Below are 20,781 nucleotides of genomic sequence, written 5' to 3'. Positions count from 1 at the left end.
GGGTCCTGGGATCAAGCCCGGCAACCGGCTCCCTGCTCAGCGGCGAGTCTGCTTCTCCCTCTCCCTCTGATGCTCTCCCTGCTTGTGCTCTCTCTCTCACGCTCTGTCTCTCAAATAAATAAATAAAATATTAAAAAAAGAAAAAAGAGTTATAGACCTATGCTTGAATCTGGGCTCTGCCACCTTATGTGACCTTCAGCAAATTACTTAACTCCTCAGTTTCTTCACACCTAACAATGCAGGTGGTAGTAGGATCGGATCTACCACATAGCGTGGCAGATAATATGCATAATACATTTACACCCTAGCTGGTACAATGTAATCACTCAATAAAAAGTAGTAACTATAATATCATTCCTGAGCTTGATTCATAGATTTTTAGTGGTTCAGCATCTCTGAACTAAAAGAGATGTGAATTTCAAAATTGCCTCAAAAAGACAACTAGCACCAACCCGCATTTCACTTTGCCTCTACTTCTCTTTAAGTGGGCATAAGACACCCTGTATCTTTTCTAGTATAATGAATCAATTTTGACCAAATGGAAAATATGTACGCATAAATGAGATAACAGAATTGTTACAAGGATTTAGAGAACAAAACATGGACATAGTCTGTTAAACACTAAACATTAGTATGAGTCTACTTAGAAGGCAAAGTTGATGTTCTCAAGTTTTTAACATAAACTCAGACCTACTCAGACCTCCTGGGAGTTAAGATTTCTAGGGTGGTCAATTCCAGATGATAACAAGGCCCAGCAACTGGCCATGGGTGTAAGGAGCTAAAAGGAATGAAGGTGATCACTGGTGTTGAAGAACAGATAGTTAAGAAATGTTTGCTGAATAAAAAGCAAATATGTGTACGCTTGTTTTTGCAACCTTGTCTAGATTTACTAAAAAAGAAACTAAATTATGGATGCCATAACATTCCTCATATTCTGCTAACTTAATGACTGAGTCAAACAAAGGTTAGATGACCAATGCACAAAATGCATGGCAAGCCCTATTTCCCCTTGTTCTTTTGACTCTATCTTCCACACTGCAATGTAATTGCAAATAAAAAGGAGGAGACCTTCACCTAATTGTATCAAGACACAAAGCAACTCAGACTTCCAATTCACTGGTCTCCCCTCCAAACCTGAGTTATTTAAAGATTTTCATGCAAATACTAGAACTGCAAATAATTTTTTGTATCCAGTTTCAATTTTACACATCATTTAAGATAAGCATATACTAGATTCACTATCCCACAGTTTGAAGAAGGCACTAGGCTTCTGGACAGGTCCCAGTGTTTGGAGACAAACATCTTAAAGAAGTAGTGATATTTGAAAAAGCTCCCAAGTGAGTTCTTTATACACTTGGTAGTTCCTCATTCCTTGGCATTAATCACTTGCATATAGAGAGACTACGTCATCAATTTTCTTAAGTCTGATTTTAAAGAATGAGATTCTTAAACTTTCTGTACATGTTTTTCCCTATTATCTACCTGGCTTCATAAAAACTCCAACAGTTTACTTTGTAAATCTTTCTCTACACAATAGAAAACAAGAGCTATGATTTAAATACCTAGTTGAAGAACCTATATTCTATATGGTTCCTATTCTGTGGTCTGAATCTTTGAAACAGTACAACAAATTCTTGTTAATTATATTCTCCCCACTCAATACACTCCTAACACCCAGCAATCAAAGAAAGATGACCCATTTTGAAATGTAACACTATCTGGCAGTTTGACTAGTCAGGTTTATACTGATAGCATGATATAGCAGTAAAACTACAGGCTTTGGCATCAGACAACTTGGATTTGAATTCCAGTTCAACCACTGAGTGACACTGGACAAGCTACATAACCTCTGTGATCCTCAATTTTCTCATCTCCAATATGGGAATGATAATGCCTACCTAACAGTAAATGTGCCCCAAAATGTCAATTCCCTTCCTCTACTACATTCCTTTTTCTCTCTTGAAAATTTTGTTGCATTCACATAAAGCTGACCAAATTTGAAAACCAGAGAAGTTTCTTGAAATTGAAACGATGAAAACAGATGTATAACAACTATCTAAAGCTAGAAAGGACCACATAACACAGACAAGGAAAAAAAAGTTAGGAAACACAGAGGTTTAACACAAATGTGTTTCCATGATCCCCAAACCTTGGGAAGAGCAAATGTAGAACAATTCATTACAATAAAATGGAAAGTGATAAAATACCCTCAAGCTGACTCTAACAACTCTTGACTAGAACGAAAGTTTTCTGAAATACAAACCAGAAAGTGTTGACAAGTTCTGTAACTCATGACAAGATGCAAGAAACTATGCACTAGTTTATTCTCCTTCCAAGCTGATAAAAAAAAAAAAAAAATTAAGTGCACATGAGGGTGGGTGTACTTTTTAGGCATATATAAAAGAAAACAAATAAGCCAGGTCCAGGATCTCTGTTAAGCTCTCTTCCACTAAAGAGGAACGTGACAATATCTATTCAACAAATAAATGCCAAGTATCTAATACCTGCTAGCAAATGTAGCTTTAGAAACTCAGCCCTGACATGTATCCTTCCTAATGCAGGAAAACTTCATATACATCTCAAAATTAGCTGCATGGTCCTGAGACCCAATAATCTATAATTGCTCCCTTACTATAATTCCCAAGTCTGAAAATGTTCCCCCAAACGCTTCACACTTCCTCATTCCTATAGATCTGTCACTACTTAATGCTGTGCCTCTTAGGCTTGGCATTGTTTCTAGGACCCGGCACGTTCGTCCAATAGGATCCCTCTCTCACGCTGGTTCTGTTTGTTTTCCCCTGATATCACATCCCAGATCTGGTAACTGAAACCTCGGTTTCAATGCTGGCACTCTCCAGCAAAATCCCAATCTGATCCTATCGCTTAGATAGGTCCCTAACGCCCTGGTGACCCTTCCTCCTATACCATGCCCTCAGACCTGGCATCCGTGGACATCGAGGTCACTCACAAACTGTGTTAAACTCTATCTTAACTATAGAAAACAATCTGATGCTTATCAGAGGGGAAGCAGGTCAGACGATGGCTGAAATAGGTGATGGGGATTAAGGAATACACTTGTCGGGATGAGCACTAGGTGATGTATGGAATTGCTGAGTCACTACAATGTACACCTGAAACTAAAGTAACACTGTATGTTAACTATGCTGGATAAAAAGCAAAAACAAAACAAAAAGACCTTCCAAGTCTAGCTCTCTTGGCTCTCGAAGACCCTCTCAGCCCCTAACTCAGGTTTCAGGGTTTCCAAGCCTGGCACCCTTGGGGCTTGTACGCCCTTATACTAGGCCACGCATGTTCCATGGAGGATACCTCTGGAGTTAGGAGTGTCACCCACTTCGGACCGTGCACAGGCTATCCTCAAAGTACCTGCCAGACCATAACCCTGTCTTCCCCCTTAAGGTCGCTAGGCTCGCCCCCAGCCTCCACCCCACGCCTGCACCGAAGGGGGTCACCACCCTGCTGCCCCAAGCCGCAGAGGCGCGCATCCCTGCAGCCTCCCATTCCTTCATCACCCCCCAGGCCGGAGCCAGCGCGACCAATAAGGTGCCAGGTCCGCGGCCTCCCCGCCACCGACCAATCACGAGCGAGCCCCCCCGCAGTCGCCTTCCGCCAATGGGAGAAAGCCCGCGGGCCGGGCCGACGAGGCGCACGGACCCCAGGAGCGCGACAGCGGCGGGCCCGGCGAGAACACAACATGGCGGCGGGCAGGCCGGACCGAACTACAGCGGCGGCCGCGAGAGGGAAGTGAGGTCTCCGCCGAAGGCGGGAAGCGCTGCCCCTCCCCCCGCCGCCGCCGCTCGCCTCTCACCCTCCCTCCCACAGACGCTCCCGCACACTCACACGCCTCCGCTCAGGAGTCCAGGGAAGAGCAGGAGCCGCCTCCGCGCTCCTGCGGAGTCGGGCAAATGCAGAGGCCTGGGCACGGCGGAGGGGAGGGGGAAGCGTGCGTCACGGAGAACGGAGCGCGCGCAAAGCGGGGGCACAAACAAGATGGCGGCCACGCCGTTTGCACCGTCTCCCCCCCTTCCCCTCCCCCTCCCTTGGCGCCTTGATTCCCTGTATCTTGTAATGCGCAGGAGCTGAGTTGTTTGAAGTCTCGCGAGAATTAAGAAGGGGCGACGACCTGGGGAGGAGGAATGAGATCAGAGAGCCTTCTGACCCCACCCCTTTCTAGAGGATCCGGAGGCGTTGCCTGGTGACCTCCACAGGGCGTTTTATGCTTGTGGGTCTTTGATGTGGTGCGCGCACTTGAATGTTAAAATACGTTTTTTGGGTTTTCGGGTTTTTTTTAATTTGGGAGGAAAGAGAGCTGGGGGACGAAGGACGACATGGGATTGCTAGATTACGTGCGCCCCTAAAGAAGGTAGTTACCAGTACCATAAAAGGGGATTTACACCAAAACTGTAAAATTATATACTCCGGAGTAAAGAACAGCACCTCCCAAGAATTATTAGCGTGTAACCTTACGCCGACATAGACACTGCTTTTCTCATTTGAATGCAGTTTAAAACTTCCATCAAGACAATTGAAAACCCCATGAGCATTACGTCTCTTTCATACCTTCTCTCTTTAATCTCTACAACTAATTGGTCCCGAGGCATTAGTGTTTCTGTTACAGATAAAACTGATGCTCAAAAGGGTTAAGTAACTTGATCAAAGTCCCACAGCTCGCACGTGTCAAAACTCAATTTGAGTAGCTCCAAAAGCTGTGGATGAATTATCTACATTGAGCCAATGGGTTAGATGTAAGCACTGAGAGATGAAACTGCTCTTGCTGGTGGTTCCCTTGAATTTTATAAATGACCTTGGAGCTTTTTGGAGACTTGGGTTGCAGGAGTTTTCAACAATATAATCAACACTATTATTATTTCTTTCCTTTGAGTGTATGACTCTGATGATAAAGGTGTTAAGAATACTGGAATAGCCCTTGACATGAATTCAGGAAAACTGTTTCCAAATCCAACCTGAATAAATCTCACTTCAGGCACTCAGATATTTGGTGAATGAATGAACAAAACCTAACTAGCTATAAGACACCTGACTTCACTGAGTCTTGATTTCTTCATCTGTAAAATGATCTATTTCCTACCTCCTGGGAGTGTTGGGGACATTGAATGAAATAGTGTAAAGGAGAGTGCCTTGGAAATTGCAGAAGTGCCAAAGAAGTTAGTGATAATTATGACATTTTCAGACATGACAAATGGCATAAAAAATTCAAAACAGACACAAATAGTATGTTAAGATAGTAGACAGATGAGCTTAGCTAACGGGAAAAAGCTAAGTGAGTCTAAAATATTGAGTTAATTATTGCATATGTTTTGTTACAAAAGATGTAAAAATGTGTAGGAATCAGCATGAATTAGTATTATTAGATATTACTGTTATAGTTAAGTATCGACGGCACATAGGGGCTGCAGTCAGTTTCCCTCTAAGAGCCTGGAAATCAGGTTGCCTTCAGAATTAAACTAATAAGAATTTACATAGAGAAAATCAGCCAAAGGTGATCATAAACATATTTAACAAGTAGTGCTGAAGCATTTATCTAGCAGATTTGAAGTCCATGAAGTTGTGGATATATCTTTCTGTGCTAGGTATTAACTCTTTAGTTGCTAAGGCGTGAAGAGTAGGTCCCAAGGGCTCCCAGGGGAGGGGAGTTGTCAGGAAGCTTGGGGTAGCAGGTATTTATCAGCTAGTATGAAACTATTTCAATATTTTAATAGTTAATATTATAACGTGCCAGTCATACTGGTACACACAGACTGAATATTAGTCCTTGTTATAGACTATTAACAATATTCTCTGCCCCTGCCTTTCTAAATCCCTGCCTATCTAGTCTGTCCCTAGGAGATTATACTTCTCACCCTAATGTCATCAAGCTTGGCATTGTTTTGGTCAATGAAATGTGAGTAGAAATGGCATGAGCCACTTCTGAGCAGAAATGTATGGGCCATCTAATGATTCCACCATATTATTTTTCATCTGCCATGAGAGCAGCATGTCCCAAATAGAACTGCTTCTCCAGCTTTGGTCCCAGAATAAAGATGTGCAGAGCCACAGCTGATGTACATGACATACATGTGAGGTAAGAAATAAACCTTTGTTATTGTAAGCCACTGAAATTCATTTAGTTGTTTGTTAATGCCGCATAACCTAGCAGTCTAAGCTGACTAATGCAACCTTAAAATCAGCTATCCGTGGTGGTAAGCCTAGAGTTTATCTACAAACATGATCAAAAAACAAACTGAACTCTGGTCCAGGCATACAAGAGAAATCTCAAGAAGGCAGATGTGATTGTAATTTAATAAACGGATGCCTAATCAGTCTTACCAACCAGTCATTCTGTATCTTATTTGGAGAGAGATTCTGTGAACCAAAGGGCTTAATCAGCCATGACAACCCAAAACAGGGCAGTCACAGAGGCAAGCATTAGTATTGCCCTTCTAAGTCCTGCCCCAGTCAAACTGACCTGAGCATTAGTATTTCCTTGTCCATGTCATCCCTACAGTGGGTGAGAATATCTCAGGCTGCCTCAGCTGAGAAATGCTTCTTAAGATCAACGTGCTTCCCTGGTGTGATTCTATACTCACCCAGCAAATGACTTACCTATGGGGACAGAATTTAGTGATCTGCCACCTAGAGGATCCCAGTTCTTTTGATAATTATATTTTTCATTGTACATCAGCCTGTTGATTCTGGCTTATATAACCATCAGTTTCTGTGAACTTAATGGATACAAGAGCCGCCCTGGGAGATGGTTCCACTCTGCTTACTATTAAAATCAGGCTTCTGAATTTGCAAGGCTAAAGACCAGTTCTGGGATGTTGGTAAATTCCTTAAGGTTATAGCACTCTAGTAGAGGGACCCGTCTAGAGGGCCGACTAGACTACCCTCAGCTACACCTCTCTATCTCATTATGTGCTTTCTTTGATCTAAAAGAAAAGCAGTAAATGTTAAAGACAGACATAATTCACAAGCTGTGGGAGTTCAAAAAGGAGAGCAATTACTTCCACTTAGTATGGAATAGCGGAAGGAGAAAGATTGGCATGGATGTGACCTTTGGGTCTTAAAAAAATGAGTAGAACAAGGGAAAGAGCATGCCATGTGTAGGTAGCCAATGGAGCAAATATAGGAAGCAAGAGATCAATTGAGGAAATACAGAGTAACAGGAAAAGGAAGAAGAATCATCTGGAAAGTTATATATGGTCAGATTAAGGCTCTTGGGTTTTATTTTCTGCTAAGGGGAGTTAGTATGGAAGTTTTTTTGGTTTTGCTTGTTTTACCGCTTTAGCCATTTTTGAGTATATAGTTCATTGTCATTAAGTACATTCACATTGTTGTGTAAATATCAGCACTCTCCATCTCCAGAACTGTTTCATCATCCTCTGCTGAAACTATACCCATTAAACAATAATTCTCCATCCTTCCCTCCCCCAGCTCCTGGTAACAACTGTTCTGTTTTCTGTCTCTTTGAAATTTAACTATTCTAGGTATCTCATATAAGTGGAATCATTCAATATTTGTCCTTTTGTGTCTGGCTTATTTCACTTAGCATAATATATTCAAGGTTCATCCATGTTGTACCAAAGTTTCATTTCTTTTTATGGCTGAATATTAGTATTTCATTATGTGTATATAGCACATTTTGTTTATCCATTTATCCATCAATGGACATTTGGATTTTTTCCATCCTTTGGGTACTGTGAATAATGATGGCTATGAATATTGGTGTACAAATATCTGAGTCCCTGCTTTCAGTTCTTTGGGGTATATACTGAGAAGTGAAATTGCTGGATCATATGGTAATTCTATGTTTAATTTTTTGAGGAACCACCATACTATTTCCTACCATGGCTACACCATTTTACATTCCCAGTGACAGAAGTTTTTACAAAAGGATTGACATGGTGAAAACTGTAGTTAAAGACAATCTGGCAGAGATGATAAGATGGAATGGGATTGCAAAAGGACCACTGGAGACTTCCACAGTAGTTCAGGCAAGATGCAATGAGCTCCTGAACACATCAGCAATGAGAACAACTGCAGAGGTGACATTGCCACGGTAGGATTGGAAGGACTTGACTGTTGTGGCTGGCTATTTCAGGGGCAGGGGGAGAGGGGATCAAGAGGTGTTTAATATGACTTTCATATTTCACAGCTGGGAGGATGGTAGTCTCCAGATGAAGAGTTCTGGACTTTTCTAGAGCATGGAGAAGTCATGAGTTCAGGTTGGAACATGTAGAGTTGGATTACAAATGAGACATTGTAAGCTGTGAGGTGGACATTGTTGTCTTGCCTGCTCAACACCTTTGCCCCTTCAACTGGTAGTGGCACTCTACCTTTTTTTCTTCTTCTTTTAGATTGTAAAACCATCCTTCTTCATCTGCATGTAGTGCTGGGCTGAAAAGGTCTGTGGCCATGAGAATGCACTTTTCAGATCTCCAACTGGGAGAAGTGTAATTCATCAGCAGCGCAAGTGCTGAGCTCTGAAATCCATCACCCCTTACTCTCAGGCCTCCCCTCCCCCAGGCTGGTCCTGGCCAATGACAGCCCTGCAGGAATTTTGGGATAAGCTTTTTTCAGAATAAATGATGCTCTTCTAATGGGCCACCTTGGCTCAAGGGCCCTCAATGTTGCCTTGCCAAACTTTCCTTGGAACTACACTGCAGTCTAAGACCCTTCCACCTAGAACTCCTTCCTTCTCTCTCCTTCCCTTAGGGTCAGATCTGCATCATTGTCTGATGGTCCTTGGTCTCTCAGCTCCTACCCCATTTTCTCTCACAGGTGTTTTTCATAATAAATTCCTTGCATTTAATCCTGTCTTGGTATCTGATTTTCTAAGGATCTGAACTGGCATGAGGGGAGGGAGGATGGGATATTTCCTTCCACAGCATATCTTCCATATCCCATCAGCTGTAGGGGTAGGCATATGACCCAGTCTGACTGATCATAATGATCCCCACATCTTGGCCCAATGCTTCCTCACAGTGTCTCAGCGTCATTTCACTCTCAGACCATTAGTTATTTGGTCCACCTCACCCACAGACATGGCTGACCAACTCTGAGTGAGGCCTTACAGTTCTGCCTGAGGCCAACTAATTGCAAATGTGGATTCTAAGGCTTCTGCAGCTTTCAGACCCTGATGACACACCTCTTCAGAGAACATGAGCTCTGGCTTCCTGAGCAGCTGCTGAAGGGGCCAATGAAGCAACCTGGAGGTATAGGAGATTTAACTACCCATAGGGCAAAGTAATCAATGGGAGACAGGAGACAGGAAGCAGCAGGATAGAACAATCCAGTCTCTTTTCCTTCCTCTAATGGACTGTTTCAAGGTATAATTTCTCTATGCAACCTATCTAGAGACATTCCACATGGCCAAGTGGGTGGACCTCTCAAGAGACTAGCTGTGTCTCTTCGCAGCTCATCGTGAAGAAGTAGCAAACATTTCCTTGCATTGCTTTCCATCTTTTCCTGCTTCCCCTATCCCTTCATTCTCACTGCCCTAGAAATTTGCATCCTACAAAAACCTTTAGCACTTAATCCCTTCTTCAGACTTTGTTTTCTAGGAACCCTTGCTAAGACAGGTCACAGTTGCACAGATGAGCACATGACTCAACCTAAGCTAAGCAAAGCCCTCTGGAAGATGTGAAATATAGATCCAGGAAAGATAGGACTTTTCTTCTGGAGGTCTTGAGCCATATGGATCTGGGGGTGGCCATCATTTCTGCTTCATGAAGAGAGCCTGCCTGAGCATGAAGTCATCACAAAGGAAGGCAGAGCTCTGTGAACTTTCTTTGAGCTGCTAGATCCAACTCTCCCCAATATGCGTAACTGTTTTGTCATTTCTTGATCTCTCTGAAGACCAGTTTTCCCAATCCAGATCAAAACATGGTCACCAGTGGATCCCAAGTCACCTCCATTCAAGAGATCAGCCAGGCAACTAAACTTTTAGGTTCCATTTCGAATTTCTGGGAGAAGAGCTACTGCTTGGGCTAGCTTTGGCCAGATGTCCACCCCTGAAGCAATCAACATTGTGGAGAGAGATGCAGGGTCATGTATAAACATGACTGTATTCACTGTGACCCTGTGGATAATGGTGTGATAGCAAGGTGTGGGATAGAATAACACGTCCCAGAAAAGTGGGAGGAGAGAGTTGGGCAGATGAAAGAAATGCTGCCCACTCCCTGAGAATAAATAAGGGGACAGAGGATAAAGAGAAGAAGTCAGAGGGCAGAATGCAATCTAACACAATGCTACCCTACACTTTTTCTAAACCAACACTATTCCATAGAACTTTCTGCAATGATGGAAATGTTTTATTTTTTTTTAAAGATTTATTTATTTTAGAGAGAGAGTGTGCGAGTGGGGGAGGGGCAGAGGGAGAGAGAGAATCACAAGCAGACTCCCTGCTGAGCGCAGAGCCCAATGTGGGGCTCGATCTCACAATCCTGAGATCATGACCTGAGCCGAAATCATCAGTTGGACACTTAACTGACTGAACCACCCAGGCATCCTGGAAATGTTTTATATTTACGTTGTTCAGTATAGTAGGCACCAGTCACAGGTAGCTGTTTAGCACTTGAAGACAGGTAGTGCAACTAAGAAACTGAATTTTTATTTCACTTTATTTTAATTTCAGTTTAAATAAGCTATATGCATTTAATGACTACATATTGGACAGCATAGATCTAGACTACTGGTTTGCTTGGGAAGGCAGTATGGAATGTTAGCTAAAGCATATGCTTTGGAATCAGCCTACTCTGGGTTCAAGTCCCAACTCTACTTCTTAGTGGTATAAATTGAACAGGTGACTTAACCCCTCTGAGCTGTAGAGGTGAAAGATACAAAGAACAGGAAATGATATGTGGTACCAGAAAAAGAGAAAGGGGCAAAAGATCTGCAGAGGCACAAAGAGTCAGTTGAATTTGACAATTAGGAGACTGAGTGGATTAAGACAGAAAAGTGTGAAAAGTGTGATGGGGTGAAAGCCAGACCAGCAGTGTACCTGTCTTTTGCGCATCTGCTATTTTTCTTCCCTCTGGAGGGGGATCCCAGGCAGGGAGAGATAAGGAACACAAGGGCACCTGGGTGGCTCAGTCATTAAGCGTCTGCCTTCAGCTCAGGTCATGATACCAGTGTCCTGGGATCGAGTTCCTCGTCGGGCTCCTTGGTCAGTGGGGAGCCTGCTTCTCCCTCTCCCACTCCCCCTGCTTGTGTTCCTGCTCTCACTATCTCTCTCTATCAAATAAACAAATAAAATCTTAAAAAAAAAAAAAAAGATAAGGAACACATTTTCTCTTAATCTTGGTGGCTTGTGGGGAGCTGAGAACCTAAAGGCATGTCCTGAAAACAAGGCTCCAAAGTCAAGCCAGAAAAACAGAACCAATCACTATGAGTCATTAGGTCTGAAGCCAAAGATGGGATTGCCTAGACCAAGGAAGCCACAAGGCATGAACATCTCATATACATCCCCTTGTTACACAACACTTACTGTGTGACTAGACTGTGAGTCCTTCAAGGTTCAGGGCCTTGTTCATCTTGGTATCTCCAACACCTAGTAAGTTCCTGGCACCATAGTTGGTGCTTAATTAACATCTATAAAATGAATGAATGCAAGTAAGCCAGTTCACTCCCCTCCCTGATGCATAGTGGATACTCTGTTAATTGCATTATGAGAGAGAGAAAACTACGGTAAGAAGGTGCCAGGGAATCCTTCTTGGCTTGGAAACTATTGGTAAGGTCCTTAGCATATTGCCTGGCACAGAGGAATTGCTCAACAAGTGTCACTATGGTAATTATTATTAGTGGGTGGAGGAGGTAAGGTTTTATATAAGGATGGGAGAAGGCCTTAATAATAATAAGAGCTAAAATATATTGATCTCATTTAGTCCTTAAGCCAACTTGATAAGGTAGGTTTTATTAGACTAATTTTACAGATGAGAAAACTTAGAGATGTAATTTATCCAAAATTAGCCAGCTTAGAAATGGCAAAGCTGGTATTGAACCTGAGCTTATAAGTCTCCAGACTCCAGGCTCTACCAAAAAGGGAGCCAGGCAGAAGGATTCTCAAAAGAGGAGTTTAAGGAAGGCAGTTCTTGTGTCAAAATTCACTTCTGATTTCTATCTGTTCACGTAAGTTGTGATGCTTTTTTTCTCCCTTCCACACCCACTACTTGTCTTCTTGACAGGGTCCTCATCCCTTCTACTGAGTTTACCTCTAGGCCACCCTTCTAATTCCTGTCCCATTCAACCATATCTATTCTGGGTTGACTTAAAGTGGCAGTTGAAATGAGGTCAAAGGGAGCTTTTTATTTATTGGTTTGGTTTTGATTTTAAGAAGAGAGACTCGAGCAATTTTATAAACTGAACATTCCAGTAGACAGGCAGAAATCGGCAATGCAAAAGAGTATCTACAGAGGTAAGTTCTTGGTGTCCTTACCTCAGGTTGGGGAGAGGCTGGCCTCTGAGACCTGGGACGCTGTGACTTTCCTTCATAGCAAAGGAAGACAGGGAATATGCGTACAAAAGCAAGAAAGTTAGTAAAGGTTAGGATGCTTAAAATCAAGAGTTAAGTTTTACAGCAATTGATGATGGCATGGTATAGGGCAATGTTTTTCAGATTGCAGGTCATAACCCATTAATAGGTCATGAAATCATTTAGAAGTTTGTGACCAGCTTTATTTAAAAATGGAATAGAGGGGAGCCTGGGCGGCTCAATTGGTTAAGCATCTGCCCTTTAGGTCAGGTCATGATCTCAGGGTCCTGGGATTCAGACCGTGTCAGACTCCTTGCTCAGCGGTGAGTCCTTTTCTCCCTCTCCCTCTGCCCCTCTGCCTGCTTGTGTCCTCTCTCCCTCTCTCTCTCTCTCTCTCTCTCTCAAATCAATAAAAAAAAATTTTTTTTTGAGTAAAGCAATAGACGTTTATTAAGTGAAGATACAGAAAAGTCAAGAGTGAGAGGGGTCCCAACAGGGTTGCCCAATAAATAAAATCTTTTTAAAAAATAGAATAGAATTGAATTGAAAATTTGAATTGATTGCACTTTGCAGGGTAAATACTGTAGAAACTGTTGTGAAACTTTATTTAAGTTATTTATACAGCTATGTGTGTCCTGGTCACACTGTACAATTGATTTCTTATTGAGAGTACAATAAAAAATGTTCAAAAGTCACTGGTCCACGATGTGACCGTGGGAAAAGTGGCTGATTCCTAGAACTTTCTTTCTCTTCCAGATTTTTCCATGATACTCATAAATTGGCCTTGCTTTGTGGTTGATAATAGGCACTGTAAAGGGCATGAGACTGATCAACTATGCCAGAGCTTCCTAAGTAGTGAACACAGCATGTGGGTTACATATGTGCCCCAAAATTAATCTCCTAGTCATCAGGTCTACTCTTTCAGCCTGGTTTCTGCTCCCCTATTGCCCCAAGATGACAGCCAACATCTCCCAAGGCTCGCCTGCTTCCTCATTCATGGTTAGCAAGGAAGAGACTGTCCGTGTACCAGCCTTCTCGGCAAAAGTCCTGAGATTCCCTCTGATTGGACTGGCTGATTCATATGTCCATCCTGAACCAATCATTCTCGCCATTGACTATCTCAGCCCTGCTCTACTCCCATGGAGTCGGCTTCCTAGAAACACATGGATCCTGGAAAGTAATGAGGTAATCAACTAAGGTCTAATACATATGACCCCTAACGGGCCGAAATGAGCGGTAAGTTTCAGTAGCATTTACGCTGGTCATTTCCCAGACTCCCTTTGCCAGCTGGCTTCCTGTCAGATTCGGTGAATGGGAAGCACAGGTGAGAAATTGCAAGCTGGAGATGGCACGGCAACAGGACAGGCAAAATCATTTTCTCTCTGCATCCACTGGAGACTCTGGCAACAGCTGGTGGTGATGGGCTCAGGGACATTCAGCGTTTCCAGCAGTGGTGGGTTACTGCCCACAGGCTCCAACAGGGTTGGTGGTACTGGAGGGGCAGCAGTGGGTACCTGCAGGCTCCAGGGACCTCTGGCAGTTCTGCCAGCAGCATCATTTCAAAAACTAAGCTCCTGGGGCACCTGGGTGGCTCAGTGGGTTAAGCGTCTGCCTTTGGCTCAGGTCATGATCTCAGGATCCTGGGATTGAGTCCCACATCAGGCTCCCTGCTCAGCGGAGAGTCTGATTCTCCCTCTCCGTCTGCTCCTCCCACCTGCTTGGTTCGTTCTCTCTCTTCTCTCAAATAAATAAATAAATCTTTAAAGAAAAAAAGGAAAAACCTAAGCTCCCATAGTGTCAGCAGCAAGCGTACTTCTGGACCCCGTAACACCCTTCCATTTGATCTTCCAAGCCTAGGGGTGGTAGAAGCTTCCTGCAGGTATTAATCTCTAGTCTGGGGGCGCCTGGGTGGCTCAGTCATTAAGCATCTGCCTTCGGCTCAGGTCATGATCCCAGGGTCCTGGGATCGAGCCCCGCATCAGGCTCCCTGCTCCGCGGGAAGCCTGCTTCTCCCTCTCTTACTCCCCCTGCTTGTGTTCCTGCTCTCGCTGTCTCTCTCTCTCTCTCTGTCAAATAAATAAAATCTTAAAAAAAAAAAAATCTCTAGTCTGCCTCACCTTACCCTTCTGCTCCTTCAAGCCAACAGGTTTCCAAGCACATTTTCTGGTTTCTTGTCTTCACCTCAGCTGACATATTGTCGTCTGGGCCATGGGATAGGCCAACTTCCTTGACTAATTTCCCAGTTGTGCTGTTTGGAGTTGCCAGGCTGGGTGACTGCCACAAGAAAAGCACACTATGCTCTCCAGGGCACACTGAGGAAGGAGCAAGGGCAGACCCTGGAGAAAGCCCAGATGAAGCTTCCTACTCCCATTGCTTCCTTACTTACCCCTAATGATTAGAACTTACTGGTGTCTCCCAGAACAACTTGAGTCCATGTTGCAATTGGGAGAGATAGGCTCATCTTGACCAGGTGGGAGTGCAGCAGTGAATGCAGTTGGCAAGGGGTCCGAAACAGAGGGGCCAAGACAAGGTGTCCTTGCTGCAGAGTAGAGTTTAGGAAGGGAGGATGGGCAGGAATGATTACCTCTGCTTCCTCTTTTTCAGAGGTGCTGGTAGAAGGGTAGGCCTATGGTTCTCAACCTTTCCTGTCTTACCCTCCATAAAGTGCTCTGTAACCAAACCAAGAAAATGGACTCTTCCCCTAGCATTCATTTTTGCCAGTATATATAGCACTGCTACTAAATGCTTACAGCTAACCTTCTATGGGCTCCTGGTGCTACCCAAACCACTGTGGGGTAGCCAAGTCTCCGTAGAGACTGGAGGGGTAAGATTGTGAATGATTCCTGGAGGCCCCAAAGGGCAGCAGTGCCAAGAACACCACTTCTCTCAGGGGTCCCTTGCCATGGCCAGCAGTGTTTTGCAAGGCAGTGTTAGGCAAGTCCTGCTTAAGTGTGATCCGCAATTGGGAACTTTCTAGATCCAGCTCAGTCATCTACCTGCTCTGTGATCTTGGGTAAGTCACTTAATCAAGATCGGTCTCAATATTTTCATCTATTTTAAGTTCTTTTAAAACAAATAGTTTTAAGGGGGTGGATGGGATGGGAGATAGGTATTATCCTCTACACTCCCCTTCTTGCCTATCCTCCCTAGGTTTCCGTGAGTATCAAAGACAAGCATGAAAATGCTCTGAAAAGTACAAAGCACCCTACAAAAGCAAGGAAGTATTATTATCAACATAGCTGTTAGCTTAGAAAGATGGAGGCAGGGCCCAGGCTGAGAGCCAAACAGCTGGAAGGCAGGAAATCTTAACACCAAAGAAGGAAACTTTCTTTGTTCAAAATCTTCCTGGAGTGGCACTTTCTTTGGAGCAGACCTGGCACTGGACTCCTCTGAAATGCTGAAGCGGGTCCAGGAAAGTGTTAAGGGGGTAGGTAGGGCATTTAGCAGCCAAAGATACTGGAGAAACACCAGCCCTGGTTTCTCAGTTCCTTTATGATCCAACAAAGGATGCAATGGACCTGGGGTGGGGAGGGGCGGTGTGGAGGCTGACTGTATCAGCTGGACTCAGGTTGAAAGTCAGATGTGTGTTGGATCCTTCCACAGGCTCGTTAACCAGTTACCAAGCTATTTTGGGAGCCAGGATGTCATGGCACTCTGTAATACTGAACTCAGTTGCCAACAACCTAAAATCCATTCTCTCTACGTGGTGTTCAAAGCAAACATTGATCTGGAGAAGACCATAGAGATGGTCTAGTCAAACTGAGGTGCTGAGAGGGGCAGAGACTGACCGGGATAACAAGTAGAATCAGGCTCATTGGGCTGCAAGGGACAGAAATCAACCCAAACTAGCTCAAATATAAAGGATTTTCTTGTAAGGACTGGAACTGAAATGCCAGCAGGAACAAAGCAGCTCTAGGACTCACTGTTCTATTCATTCTCCCTCTCCTGATGCCCTCCCCCATCTCTGCACAGGGCTGCTCCTTTTGCCTCTACCTACTAATCGGCTTCTGCTTCTTCTTGGTCTCTGCTCCCTCTTATCTTGGCGTGCACATGGTTCTACTGGCCAAGGCTCACTTGTCTCTGACCTCCCTACTCCAGCTCTCTCTGTTACCTGACAGTTTCTTTCTGTTCCTTGCATCAAGAGAGCCTCTAACTGGCCTGTCTCAGATTGTTATGGTAGGCCATTAGTTAAAGGTCACCAGTGAGTATATGAAATGGTAACCCTTGGCTCTGGTGCTGGCCCCATTTGTTCAAGTCTAGAAGCTAAAGGGGCCAAGTGGTCTAAAGCAGGAGCCCAATAGGGTTTGTGGTCTGGGCAGCTCTTCTTCCAAGTGAATATAAGTTGGGCAGGCACTGTGCCATCACCGGGACCATGTGACTAGAGCCCAAGGCTCCAGATTTCCTTTCCAGAATTTTTTCCATAGAATTTGTCATTTCTTTCCTTTATTTGTGCAGCAGACATGTCTTAGTGCCTGTTCAATGTCATTCATAAAGATCTCCCTCCTCCTACCTCCCCTCCTCCTCCCTGACTCAAGGAAATTATGGTATAGTGAAGATAAAAGCAGGAGAATAATTGGAATACATGAGTGCTTTAGAAGAAGTATAAACAAACTGATAATATCTACCACTTACTGAGTACCCTGTACCAATCACTGCTGATCACTTTACATACATTGTCTCATTTAATCTTTACAACTCCCCTGTGAAGTCGGCACCACATTTTACACAAGTGGAAACCGTCTCAGAGAGCGGTTCACAGATAATAAATAGCACAGCAGGGCTCTGATGCCAAAGTCTGGTCTGCGCTATGCAGCCTTTACCATGCTGTTAGAGCACAGAGGATCACCTTGGCCATGGGAGGAGGCAGGGATGGGTGGCAAGAGCAGTAGACTTCCAGGAGTTGAGCCTTGGAGCAGGAGTGAGCTTTCACCAGGCCAGTGGGGGTGGGCCATGTGTGTAGACAGCAAGATGTGAGCACCAGAAGGGCTGGAGTGGGGGTGTGAGCAGGAAGCAGGGCCAGGAGCACGTTGCATATCCCCGAGATATGCCTCCCTAAATTTGGGCCCTAGGTGCCTCTCTTGCCCTGCCTTCATCCAAGCCCTGGCAAAGCATGTGGAGTTGAGGCCATGTGGAGCATTGAAGAGAAGGAGAAGAAGAAGACAAATTCAACACAGCCTATAAAATGCAACTACCAGTATCTGGGCCTTTGTACCTGAAATAGACTCTCAGGGCACATGGGTAGACTCCAAAGCAAAAAATTCAAGAGGGATGAAAATCTTTAAAATAACCACATAAACAATCTTCTCCAGGGGTGCATAGATGGCTCAGTCAGTTGAGCGTCTGACTCTTGATTTTTGCTCAGGCCATGATCTCGGGGTTGTGAGATCGAGCCCTGGTGGCAGGCTCTGCGCTGGGCATGGAGCCTACTTGGGATTCTCTCTCTTTCCCCCTCCCTCTACCCCTCTTCCCCTCCCCCCTTCCTCTGAAAAAAACAAAACAAAACAAAAAACAATCTTCTCCAGCCCAGATTCCCCACACAGTTTTCTTCTTCTGCCTGACTTTCAGGTCTTGTCTTGGATGTCAGTTCCCCTAGAAGCATTCTTGTCTCCCAAGCTTGCCTTTAGGCAGTTGGGTTACATTTTTGTAATTGCCCTTTGCTTTGTCTGTCTCTGCACCTCAGACTGAATTCCCTGAGGGCAAGGGCTGGGTCTTATTCACCCTTCCACCCCTGGCAGAGCCTTTGGCTCATAGTAGCTGCTCAGTAAAAAAATAGGTTAAAGAATAACAAATAGCCTCCAAGAAGCCTTGGCCAAATCTTTCAGGCCACATGGATTTTTTTCTCCCTGTCTCTGCGGGCCTACCAACCTCAACAATTGGAATCTTACACATGTTGGAGAAACCTTAAAAATCATCTAGCTATCTCCTTCTCCTATCATTTTACAGATGGGATGATTGAGGCCCAATTATCAGGTATTTGCCAACAATCTCAATTTTATGTCTTCAGCCACAATTTCTCCCCTGAACTCCAGACCCAAACAGCTGCTTCTGCATCCCCACATCCAGGACTCCCCACAGTGCCTGTGCCTGAACACATCCACAACTGGCCTGAGCACTGCCCCCAGGCCCGGTCCTCCTCCAGGCTTCCCCAACCTGGTGAAGAACATCACCACCTGCCCTGCTGCTGGGGTCAAGATGTTGGGAGCCCCCTGCCACCTCCTACAGTCTCCCACCACCAATCAAACACCAAGGCCAGTCGTTTCACCCACCAAAATCACAAAATGTCTCCAAATGCTCTCTGCCTCCTTGGTTTAAATGCCCCACAGTTCTCAATACCCCTGCAAAGTACCCTCATTAATTCCCCAAATCTGCTCTTTCCTTGTTCCAAACCATGCTCCTCACTGCAGCAAGAGTGACCTTTAAAAAATGCTTCTTTGTAGGGCACATGGGTGGCTCAGTTGGTTGAGCATCCAACTCTTGACCTCAGCTCAGGTCTTGATCTCAGAGCTGTAAGTTCAGGCCCTGCCTTGGGCTCCACGCTGGGCATGGAGCTTACTTTAAAAAAAAAAAAAAGCTTCTTTATGATTTAACAACATTGCCGATAGACCTTCAATGGCTCTCTAAAGAAAAATAAATAATAATTATTGTTATTATAGCTAACACTTATGGGAAATTTATTATGTCCTAAGACCCGTTCTAAGGACTTTACATATATTAACTCATTTAATCCTCACAACTATAAATATCCCCATGATACAGATGAGAAAACTGAGACTCAGAAGCACCTTTGGGGCCTTTTCGCATAAACTCTTACCCTATCCTTGACTCTGATCTGGTTGACAGCTATTCAAACTTCAGATGAAGTACCTTGAGGAACATTCTAGCAGGCCCTCCTATGGCACATATTCCAGTTTGTAATTATGTATTATTTTGGTGTGGTGGTCATTTGATTGATGTCTGCCATCCCAACAGACTCTATTTCTTTCTTTAAAGAGGGAGTGGGGGGCGGGGCAAAGGGAGAGAGAAAGAGAAAAAATCTTAAGCAGGCTCCCGCCCAGCACTGAGCCCAACGTGGGGCTCAATCTCACAACCCTGACCTGATCATGACCTGAGCCGAAATCAAGAGTCGGATGCTTAACTGATGGAACCATCCAGGCGTCCCCCCACCAACAGACTTTAAATTCTATGTTTTGCTCATTGTTGTGTCCTCAGTATTTAACACGTAACAAATGCTCAATATTTGTTGAATGGATCAATGAAAAGGGTTTTCAGTAGGAGAGTAGATGTGGGCAGATTCGTTTTAGAAGGATTTCTCTTGGGTGAAAGCTTGGTGATGTCTAGACCTACAAACCAAGTCTCTGCCCCCAGCTGGATTCAAGAGTGAGAAGAACGAGTGTGGACGAGGGGACTGGCCATGGGGATGGATAGCAGTAAATGAACCTGGGGAATATTTAAGAGGTGGATTAGGCAGGCCCTGATAATTAACTGGATGGCAGTGAGGACAGAGGAGGAGTCAAAGGTGACTCTTAGGTTTCTGGCTTAAGCAACTGGTAGCTTGAACTCAGGTGAGGACCATTTGGGAAGAAAGAGGCAGGTTGGGTTGGCAGAGCAGGTGGCCCCTAGACCAAGTCAACTAAACCATTGAAAAGCTCTCAAAATCTTTGTGCCCAAACTCCTCTGTGCCCAAACTCTAGCTTGGCCCCGGTATACTTGTCCAGCTTCATCTCTAACCAACCCCAAGACTCAGGGCAGGTAGACCACTGCTCCTCCCCTAAGCTCTGTTCTTCTTCGCCCAGACTTATAAGTGTTGCCCCACTCCTTCACCCTTCCCTTAAATTCCACAAGACTCATTTCAAGGACATCTCCTCCTGCACCCCTCCTCTCTCCCCATACCCCTTCTTGTGGTTAATGGGTCCTTGGCTGTTTCCAGGATTCACTGTGTCAGAAATATTTCTCTCCTGTCTCTCTTAATGACTGTTTTTCTCAATTCTGAATCCCCAGTACCTGGGACAAAGCCTGGATCAAGGTTAACATCAAAAAACTTCGTTTTAGAAAAACGTTCCATGCTCATGGATTGAAAGAACGAATATTGTGAAAATGTCTATGCTACCCAGAGCAATCTACACATTTAAAGCAATTCCTATCAAAATATCATCAACTTTTTTCAAAGAAATGGAACAAATAATCCTAAAATTCGTATGGAACCAGAAAAGACCCCGAATAGCCAGAGGAATGTTGAAAAAGAAAAGCAAAGCTGGTGGCATCACAATTTCGGACTTCAAGCTCTATTACAA

The 20,781-nt window shown here is 44.3% G+C and overlaps 1 protein-coding gene and 1 long non-coding RNA gene across 3 annotated transcripts in view; one reads left to right on the top strand and one right to left on the bottom strand.

Annotated features, from left to right (window-relative positions):
* NFYC (nuclear transcription factor Y subunit gamma) overlaps positions 1-4,033 on the bottom strand; it is a 64,091-nt gene extending 60,058 nt beyond the window's left edge. The window contains exon 1 of one of the 2 annotated variants that reach the window (XM_031018030.2): positions 3,859-4,033. The gene's annotated coding sequence lies outside the window, so the exon portion shown is untranslated. The remainder of the gene's footprint in view (positions 1-3,858) is intronic. The other variant, XM_006747205.3, reaches the window with a different exon arrangement.
* A 73-nt stretch (positions 4,034-4,106) lies between these two features.
* LOC145721248 (uncharacterized) lies at positions 4,107-8,830 on the top strand. The gene is made up of 2 exons (XR_014144834.1): positions 4,107-6,100; positions 7,843-8,830. It is a non-coding gene; the product is annotated as an uncharacterized LOC145721248 (long non-coding RNA).
* The last annotated feature ends 11,951 nt before the right edge of the window (positions 8,831-20,781 follow it).

Source organism: Leptonychotes weddellii, chromosome 4 (genome assembly GCF_054177405.1).
Source record: "Leptonychotes weddellii isolate Sample4059 chromosome 4, ASM5417740v2, whole genome shotgun sequence".
Taxonomy (NCBI): Eukaryota; Metazoa; Chordata; class Mammalia; order Carnivora; family Phocidae; genus Leptonychotes; species Leptonychotes weddellii.
This window is presented reverse-complemented; position numbering and strand designations above follow the sequence as displayed.